Source organism: Sorex fumeus, unplaced genomic scaffold (genome assembly GCF_029834395.1).
Source record: "Sorex fumeus unplaced genomic scaffold, SorFum_2.1 ptg000014l, whole genome shotgun sequence".
Lineage (NCBI taxonomy): Eukaryota > Metazoa > Chordata > Mammalia > Eulipotyphla > Soricidae > Sorex > Sorex fumeus.
Genome location: NW_026606071.1, coordinates 13,410,286 through 13,421,393, shown reverse-complemented (window position 1 = coordinate 13,421,393; position 11,108 = coordinate 13,410,286).

Below are 11,108 nucleotides of genomic sequence, written 5' to 3'. Positions count from 1 at the left end.
ATGGCTTTCCTATATGCAAATAGTGAGAGAGAAGAAAGTGACTTGAAAAAAACAATTCCATTCACAATTGTGCCTCAGAAAATCAAGTACCTAGGAATCAGCTTAACTAGGACGTAAAAGACCTGTACAAAGAAAACTATAAAACGCCACTTCAGGAAATAAAAGAAGACACGAAGAAATAGGAAAATCCCCTGCTCATGGATCGGGAGAATTAACATTGTCAAAATGAGAATACTCCCCAAAGCATTGTACAAATTCAATGTGATTCCTATAATGATACCCATGACATTCTTTAAAGAAATGAAGCAAACACTCCTGAAATTCACATGGAACAATAAGCCCCCACAAATAGCTAAAGCAATTCTTGGGAAAAAGAAAATGGGAGGAATCAACCTCCCCAACTTCAAACTCTACTACAAAGCAGTAATAATTAAAACAGCATGGTACTGGAACAAAGGCAGAACCGCATACAAGTGGAAAAGGGTTGAATATACTGACATCTCCTCCCAAACATATGATCATCTAATCTTTGACAAGGGATGAAGGAATGTGAAGTGGAGCAAGGAAAACCTCTTTAACAAATTGTGCTGGCAAAACTGGACAGCTACATGCAAAAAACTGGATTCAGATCTCTACCTAACACCATGTACAAAAGTAAGATAAAAATGGACTAAAGACCTCAACATCAGTCCGGAATCCATAAGGTACACTGAAGACAAGGTTGGCAAAACCCTCCATGACATTGAAGCTAATGGTATCTTCAAAGATGACACTCCACTGGCCAAGCAAGTGAAAACAGAGATAGACAAATGGGACTATCTTAAACTAAGAAGCTTCTGCACCTCAAAAGAAACAGTGACCAGAAGACAAAGACAAAAGAAATCCGAATGGCAAAAAGGCACATGAGAAAATGCTCTATGTCACTAATCATTGGGAGAAGCAGATCAAAACAACAATGAGATATCATCTCACACCACAGAGACTGACGTGGGTATGGCGAGAAAGGGACCCTCCTTCATTGCTGGTGGGAATGCCAACTGGTTCAGCCCTTTTGGAAAACAGTATGGATGATCTCAAAGAATTAGAAATTGAGCTTCCATTTGACGCAGCAATACCACTCCTGGGAATATATCCCGGAGAGGCAAAAAAGTACAGTTGAAATGACATCTGCACTTCTATGTTCATTGCTGCACTGTTCAGAATAGCCAAAATTTGGAAAAAACCTGTGAGCCTGAGAACACATGACTAGTTAAAGAAACTTTGGTACATCTACACAATGGAATATTAGGCAGCTTTTAGAAAAGATGAAGTCATGAGATTTACATACATCTGGTTCTACAAGGAAAGTATCATGCTAAGTGAAATGAGCCAGAAAGAGAGGGACAGACACAGAAAGACTGTATTCATCTGGGGCATATAAAGTAACAGAATGGGAATTGAAGACCCAAGAAAAGTTGAGATAAGTACCAGGTCTGCTCCAGGGCTTGGAACCTATCTTCACATGCTGGAGGAAAAGACCGCTTGGATAGAGAAGGGAACACCAAGTAAAGGATGTTTGGAGGACTCGCTCGGGATGCAAGATGAGTGCTGAATATAGACTATAGACCAAACACGATAGCTGCTCAATACCTCTATTGCAAACTACAATACCATAAAGGAAAGAGTGAGCAAAAGGGAATGCCCTGCCACAGAGGTGGGGTGGTGTGGGAGGGGGATAGGATGTGGGGTTGGGAGGGCTACTAGGATCATTCATTGGTGGTGGAGAATGGGCACTGGTTAAGGTATGGATACTCAATCACTGTATAACTGAAACCCAATCATGAAAGTTTGTAAGTCTACAACTGTACCTCATGGTGTTTCACTAATAAATAAATAAATAAATAAATAAAGTATGAAAGCTAAAATGAAAAGGCAAAGCATCTGGGAACTGAGAAATAATACAGTGGGTAGGGTGCTTACTTTGCATGCAGCAGACCCAGGTTCAATACTTCACACCCAGATGGTCTTTCAAGCCTTGTAAGGTATGATCCTTCAGCACCACCAGACACCTGTCCTGCACAAAAATGCAAGCATTGCCTGATTCCCACCTCAGCTAGGTACAGGTGGCAGGCAACTCAAATATTTCACCACCGTATGTCTGTAATCATCATGTAAGCATATTATGTGTTGATTTGGGGGTTACAAATAATTTATAAAGCGATATGCTAATAAGGATAAACTGCACATGTTAAGTTCACCAGATATGACGTGTATAGTGTCATCACATTCTGTGGAGATCTTGACAATTGAAGGTGCAGAAAGGAGAGAAAAGAGGATATTTGGAAATTTTTGTGAGCACATTCTAGTTCCATATCTTATTTTTTTTCTGGCCCAGAAGCATGTCCAAAATTTTCCACTTGTCCATTTTATTTTCTGTTTCCTTTCTGGGCAATGAAGTCAGATAGCCTATCTTTCTTTTGCACATAATATCCTCAAATGTGAAATCACTCACACTGAAAACCAAGGTCATAATCTCTCATTCTGTATCCTCTTCTCACTCAAATTTCCCAATTTCATGTTATCTTCCTTGCTTGACATACAATATCTGAAAGTCTGGGTATCCTCCTAAAATTGATGTTTTCTTAAAGCCACTCTTCTAGTCCTCTATCACCTATATTTCCTCACTATATCTGATAGTCATTCCCTCTTGCTTACTATTGTTAACACATTGTTAAAATTACCTAGTAAGGGTTTAGCAATGTTTATTTCTAGAAAGAGCCAATTATAATCTTGGGTTTTCCACAACACTGCTTTTCCATGACTGATCAATTATTTCAAATTATAAAGCCAACCATAAACAATGTGCATGTAAATGACATGCTAATAAAACTTTATACAAATGACTGCATTTGATTTCTTGGTTCCACCTAGACTACTACAGTGGTACTCTAACTCAATCGTCTTATTTTCTTCTAGCATGATTGAGAGGGGAGGAGAGGCAGGAAGGAGACTGGACAGTGAATTGCCTCTGAATTGGTCATATAGGAAGAGGATTGAGAATGGATATTGCTATAACAATACACTGTAATAGTGAGTTTGGAAGTAGCACTGTAGCAATGTCTTCCCATTGTTCATTGATTTGCTTAAGTGGGCACCAGTAATGTCTTCATTGTGAGACTTGTTACTGTTTTTCACATATTGAATATGCCACGGGGAGCTTGCTAGGCTCTGCCGTGCAAGTGGGATACTCTCGGTAGCTTGCCAGGCTTGAGAATGTTGCAAGTATAGATATGTCTTGATCTTAAAAAATCTTACAAAAAGCCATCTTAAAGTAACTATCCTAAAATGTTTTTGGGTGGGACTGGAGAGATAATACAGGGGTTAAGATCCTAGTCTTCATCATGGACAGCCCTGGTTTGCTCTCCAGCTCCACATGGTCCCTTGAGCACTGCCAAGGCTGGCTTAAACCTCTCCCCCAAATGTTTTAGGGTAAGGAAGACTTAAACATGTTAGTATACCTTACCACCATATTAACATGTTACCATCTTGTAACTATGAAAAGAGACAAGGGAATCCTAGAAACACCAGCCCTGATTTTGCTGAATCTCTTAAACTACAAAGCAACACTAGTAATCATTTCCTTTTCAACTTTTCATGGTGATTTTTAAAAAATAGCCTTTTACAGCCATTTTTTTCAACTTGTAACAGAAAGTGTATTGGCACATTCATCTGTGTTTCCCAAATTTGTGTTTCTCGTTATTGTTCTTAGGTATGTGGCTAAGAAAGAAAATATATATACTATTAGGTGTGGGAACCATTTCAACAATGTGACACATAACTTTTACTGCAGCATTCGGGGCAAAGCTTTCATTTACATGGGGAAGCATTCCATGTCACATTACAGTGCAGAACTCTGTGTGCAGTGTGCTTCCTGTTTATGTTGAGTATGCCAGCATTTCTCTGGATAATATTCATGGACACTTACTTGGGAAAAACACAGTACTAGACACTAAAGTAATGGAATCCAAAGATCTCTAAATATTTGGCTTATTCAGAAATGTAATTCAAGTTATTTTGTGTAAACCAGATCTTGGAAGGGTCCTAATTCTTGGTCCAAGTAAAGGCATTTCCAGTGAGGATGTAAGAGTTAGGTCTTTATTAGAAATCACTGCTAAGTTCTGATACAACACGTTTTGATTTTCATGGATTCTCACTGCCTTGAATATATCTTCTTGATAGAAAGTCATTGGGGTGGCTTCCTGATGAAGACACTCAGCATGGCCATGCCTTGACTTGCAGAACCACAATCTATAGTCTCACCTTATTCTCTACCAATTTCACTGATCTGTGATGTCTTTCATACCAAAATCCTAAGCCTTGTGTTAGTTTTCTCCAGAGAAGCAGATAAGAGAAAAAGAGAAAGGTGACTGATTACAGGAATTGGTTTATGTCATCATGAATATCAAAAAGTTCAATAATTTGCCATCTGTAAACTAGAGAAACTGGAAAGCTGGTGATGTACTTGTAGTTTAAGAATGAAGGGCTAAAATCTTGGAGCTGGAGCCAGAGATATTTAGGTTCAGCCCCCAGTTTAATCCCTGACACCACATTGTCCTCAAGCACCAAGTAGAGTGCCCTCCAAGCGGAGCTGGGAGGTACTCCTGAGCTTCACCAGATGTGGCAGAGCTCCGTAACCCCATTAAATAAATAAAAACAGGGAGCACTAATTTCAAGGGGAGTAAAGATGGATGTTTCAGGTCAAAAGTGCAAGTTCTTCTCTCCTCTGCCTTTTGGTTCTCTTCAGGTCCTCAAGTGATTAGACCATGCCCACCTGAATAGTGACAGAGGTTTTCCCTTCAGCCAACAATTCAAATGCTAATCTCTTCTGAAAACATCATCACAGACATACCCAGAATACATGCTCTACAGCTTTCTGGACATAGTTTAGACCAGTTAAATTAATGAAAAAAAAATCATATCTTCTGATATCTTTCCATTTATTAGATCTTTCTATAAAAAACAGAATAGTCACCTTGTTTTCCTATATAAACATACTTACATGCATATCACATACACAGAATTTTTCTATCTTATATATAAAGATAAAAGTCTTTCTTATAAGAAAAAAGTTGGTTTTCTAACTGATTGCAATCAACTAAGTCCTTTATTTTAAAATATGATAAAAGAAAACTATTTAAGAATGTGCTTATATGGGGCAGAGCAGGTTCAAATGTGATCAGAAACAAATGAATGATCTCTCATGTTTAGGTCCTATGCCAGCTGTGTGCTATAATTTGCTGTCAGAATAAGCAAAGGGCTGATTATTTTATAACTAGTTGGAAGGATTCCACCCTCTGTGGAGCACCACTGGAATTTAAATTTAGTGATTGTAATAATCCTTTGAAAAGCCAAAAGAAAGATGGATGCTAATTATACCAATACTTTTAGCCAGATTGTAAGCTGCAACTGGGTCACCAATTACAGATGCAATTATAAGTATATAGTCGCTATGGATGTGCTAAATAGTAAATAAAAGATTGCAAAATGTATATTGGAAAATTAATGAAAAAATAATACATTGTCCATCCCATCTCTTCTACTATAAGTCTATCATCACAAATAAATGTAGTAGATTTCATTAACTTCCCAACTAAAATGGAACCATTGCCTTTATAGCCATACTAAGTCAAATTTTATAGATGGAATATTATGATTTATCTTGTTTTTCTTTTGAAGAAAGTTGTTAGCCCAATTTATTAAGAACGTGTTTGGTTTTTAAATTGCATTTTGCACAAAAAGCCTTGTGAAATAAATGAATATTTAAGTAATCACAGACTAAAGACTATTGAAAACAAATTCTAAGGCAGAAAAAGAGCTTGCCCATTTATTCAGAGGCCTTTTTGGCTGCTTTAACCTGTGGGCACATCAATTACTTTTTTCTTTTACAAAATAGCAGTAATCAACTGTTTGCGTCTTTGATTAGTTATGGTCCTAATTCATTTAATACTAATGATTAAGCATGGGATACTGCAAATAAACCTGTCTACTTTCTTCCCAGAAATAGAATAATTACAATGGCCAATTGTAGGACCTTTTATATTACTAAATTTGTAAGAGATTTAATGACTTTGGCTTTGCTCCAGTCCTGACAACTAGTACAAATAGTCCCACAACATTGTTTCTAATTATCAGTTTAATTTTGGAAGGTTTTTAGGGTATGTGTTTATAAAATGGGTAGTTCTGTGTCTGTGGGAATATCTGGTCAGAGAAATATATAAGTTCAAGGAGACAGAATGAAGTTTGCTAAGGTAAAGTCCCATTATAAATAAAAAATCATTCATTGTTTTATTCATTTGGTTTCATTTAAACTCCTAACAACCATATACATAAAGCATTTTCATTTTATAAGTGAGAAAACAAGTTTCAGAGATACTTGGCACTTTTCTAACTTAGCTAATTTCCACCTGGGATCAGAATTCAAGTTCATCTAGCTTCAAATGCCTTCTTCACTTTTTCTTTCACAGTAGATTTGAATTAAAATTTTCAGAATTAAATTTTTTTAAAAAAACTAGAATACAATCACTGGAATCTGCATCCTTAATAAAGTATTAAAAGATTAAAATTTTGGTTTACTTATGTTTAATTTAAAAAATAAAAAAAAGTGTAAAGGCAATTTAAAGTTGGGGTCAAATACAATGTTTATAGCATTACAAAATGTAATGTATGCTAGCAGATAAGAGACATAAACAATACACTGTTTCCTTGCTAACCATTCCATAAAAATAGAAATTATACAGAGTACCCTCAATTTGCACAAAATTTGCGATATTTTAAGCATAAATTGGCATGAAATGGGTCTTCTAATTATCTATAATGTCTAAGGAATCTTTTGTAAGATGACTTTCTTAGACTCTGAAAATAGAAGAAATAATTGGCTTCAATGCATAACATACCCAATTCATTCATGCAACTGAAAGATTTCCTGACAAAAGGAAGAAAAGATGGAGAAGTGAGCAAGGGCTGTGATAAGCTATTTTTTATTTTAAGGCCCTTGATGCCACTGAAAAATTTTAAGTGAATTTCACATATTTGGGCTTTGTGAGGGTTGTTGTCAGGACATTGTGTGGAGGATGGATTAAAAGGAGATAAATCTAAAGGCAGAGACTACTTAGAATATTCTAGTCATCCTGGTAATAGATGGTAGTAAAGGAAGAGGTTGAGACAAATGGAGAGATAGCCCTCAGGGAGTTCCCTAATTACTTGGATGTGTAAGATGAAACTATGTTCTATTGGCTGGAATGATAGCACAGCTGGAAGGGCATTTGCCTTGCACGCGACCAACCCAGGTTCGATTCCTCACTCCCTCTCGGAGAGCCTGGCAAGCTACTGAGAGCATCCTGCGCGCACAGCAGAGCCTGACAAGCTCCCTGTGGCGTATTCGATATGCCAAAAACAGTAACAACAAGTCCCACAATGGAGACGTTACTGGTGTCTGCTCGAGCAAATTGATGAACAATAACAGGAGGACAGTAAGATGAAGGATCATGTGAAAGATGATTCCACAAACTTTTATTCTGAACAACCATTCTTGGATGATTGTCTAGTTTGTTAACAGAGGAAAAAAGGAAAACCAGATTTGAGGCAAGATGATTTCAGTTTGTGTTGGATGCAATGCTAGGTTTTAGTTCTATGAATTTAGAATTCAAAGGAGTGACCAGTCACAGAGGTTGTGCATACTGAATAACTGACTGAATGAGGTGACTCCCTGGGGATTGGTCAGTTAAATTGGGTACGTACATCACTGCTTTCTGCAGTTCAAATCTCTATGATAGAGACTGAGCAACTTGCTTTGAAGCTGTGACTTCCAGAGGCTGTGGTTTGTGAAAAGAAAAGAGGACAGGTTGACAGCGGAAAGAGATTGGATGAAAAATAAAGTTTTTGTTTTAGTTTATAAAATAAAACTGTTTTGGTAGGGTGCTTACCTGTACATAGGAAGATGCAGAAGAGGTAGTTAAAACATATCCTTCCTTCAGAAGGAAGCACCCAGTTTCCTTTTATCTATGCTCTTTTCCCAATTCCTTCACTCCAGCATCTATACATGCTTTCCCCCCCTTTCTTATGGAGGTCTCCAAAAAGATATGAGATATAGACTTGCAAGAGTGAAAATGATTAATATAAGGTTTTAAAAGCTGTCCGGGCTGGCAGACAATATCTTTAGAAAAACAATCAGGGAAATAGTTATGTGTCTTCCTGTTCTTCCACAACCTTGCAGTTCCTGCCCCTCTTCCATTCGTGTAACTGCACATATCAGTGTCACCTGCAAAATGCTTTCAAAAAATTAAACAAATGCCATCTCAACCAAATGGACCAGACTACATTTTTTTCCTTAAAACAGTAAGAAATGAAAATAACCAAGTGGGAGATTTATGTTGTTTGTGTCAAAGTTTTGCAATATCTGTCTAGCATAACTAATTCTTATTCCAGTCCCTGGATAGGAGAAACTCATGTTTGTTTTTAATTTATAGTAAAATACAGTGAATTTAATTAATTTCTCTCAAAATAAATATTTCACCCATGAAGCATTGTCTAAACTAGGTTCTTAAAAAGTCTTGTATAAGTCTATCATCTGAAATTTGACTAGAAACTTCAGTAATTATCTTCTCTGGTTACATGATTCTCTGGAACATTTACTAAGGAAAATGTTTAGGAGCTATGTATATAGTTTGAAGTGACAGAACACATTCATAGCTGGTATGAGGCCTGAGTTTGATCCCTGACACTGCATGACCCTCTGAATACCAGAGGCAGTTCCCAACACTGCAGGCCTAGAGAATTGAACCACGCCACAAAGTACTAGCAAGAGTGACCCTGGGATAAAAAGAGAATGGTGCTCTCTTGCCAGAAAAGCCACGTAGCCAAGAATATGGTGTGACCATTACTGGAATCTTTAAAACTATTAGAAGGAGACAATATATGAGTATTCTCATAATGTTTTAAGAATAGGAATCATCTTAACTATTAATAGCTTTCTTGAGGTGTAATTGTACATAATATCCACTTAAAGTTTCTCTAGATATTCACAAAATTGTTAGCCATAATATCTATTTTTATAACATTTAGAAGATCACCAAAGATATCTCATACCTGTTAACAGCCACTCCTCATTCCTTTCCAGCCAGCTTGCACCTCTGGAGTCACTTAACTCTTGTCTATCTTTATGACTTTGCTTAGCTTGTATATGTTATATAAATAGATTTATAAAATGAATAGCCTTTTATTACTTGGTGTGATTTTTGCCGACCGCCATGGTGCCGCTTGGAGAGCCTAAAGGGCAGAAGTACACCTCGCGCGAGAACTCCAGCGAGGACTGGAGCGATAGCACAGCAGTAGGGCGTTTGCCTTGCACGCAGCCAACATGGCCAACCCGAGTTCGATTCCTCCGCCCCTCTCGGAGAGCCCGGCAAGCTACCGAGAGTATCTCGCCCGCACGGCAGAGCCTGGCAAGCTCCCCGTGACGTATTCGATATGCCAAACACAGTAACAACAAAGTCTCCAATGGAGACTTTACTGGGCCCGCTCAAGCAAATCGATGATCAACGGGAGGGCCTCTTACTTGGTGTGATATCTCAAGATTCATCTATGTTGTATCAAGTATCAGTATTTCATACATTTTTAATTGCTGAATAATATTTCACTGCATGACACTATCACATTTTGTTTACTGGTATGTACTTGATAAAGAGTTGGGTTGTTTCTACTCTTTGACTGTTAAGAATAGTTCTATTATTTACAATTTTTTGTGTTTTCAATTCTCTTGAGTAACCGGAAGTAGAAGTGTTGGGTCATATGATAACTTGATATCTCACTACTAAGGAACTGCCATGCTATTTTCCAAAATTATTATACCAGACTACAGTCCCACCAGCAGGGCACATGGGTTCTAATTTCTCTATGTTCTTTCCATCTTAATATTGCCTTTTTGGTTGCTGCCACTGAGCGATAGCACAGTGGGTAGGGCGTTTGCCTTACAAGCGGCCAACATGGCCGACCCGAGTTCCATTCTTCCGCCCCTCTCGGAGAGCCCGGCAAGCTACCGAGAGTATTCGATATGCCAGACACAGTAACAACAAAGTCTCCAATGGAGACGTTACTGGGCCCGCTCGAGCAAATCGACGATCAACGGAAGGGCCACTGTAGTGAGTGTCAAGAGTTGTCTTTGTGGTTTTGATTTGCACATTCCCTGAGTAATGATACCAAACATCTTTTCAGGTGTTTATTGGGCTTTTTAAATATTTCCTTTAGGGGGCTGGAGTGATAGCACAGCAGGTAGGGCGTTTGCCTTGCACATGGCTGACCTAGGTTTGATTCCCAGCATCCCATATGGTCCCCCGAGCTTGGCAAGGAGTAAGTCCTGAGTGCATGAACCAGGAGTAACCCCTGTGCATCGCTGGGTGTGACCCAAAAAGAAAAAAAAATATTTCCTTTAGATAAATGTCTATTTAGTGTCTATTCAAATATTTTCCACATTTTATGTAATCTCTATGTCTAGAGGGAAAATGAGTCCTCTTAAGTTTTGATAAATTCTATTAAAACAAATACTAGATTAATAAAATTACATGGTGTTAGTAGCCCAAACTGAGATATATACATATGTTAAAAATATATAATTCTTTCACATCTTAGCTAGAAAATGTTAAAAATTTCATCATTACTTGTAATAGTATCACACGAAGTATTTGCAAATGTGTACAAGTATGCAAATGTACAATAGCATGAGACAACTAACAAATTAAGGTATATTAATATGATAAAATATGTTGCCTTTAAAATTATCATTATAAAATGCCCTCATAATCTTAGCAAATTCAGATGACAAATTAAGTGAAAATGTGCTAACACATCTAGTTAAACAATAAAATCTCAATGTGATTTTTAAAAATTTGTAGGAAAAGTTAAGAAAAATATACTGATGTATTCATCGTGTCATTCCACAGGGATTTGATAGAGAACAGACATTTGATAGAAAAGTGGGAAAATTTAGGAGCATAGCTATCTAAAATGACTGTCTTTGGGGCTGGAGTGATAGCACAGCGGGTGGTACATTTGCCTTGCACGCAGCCAACCGGGTT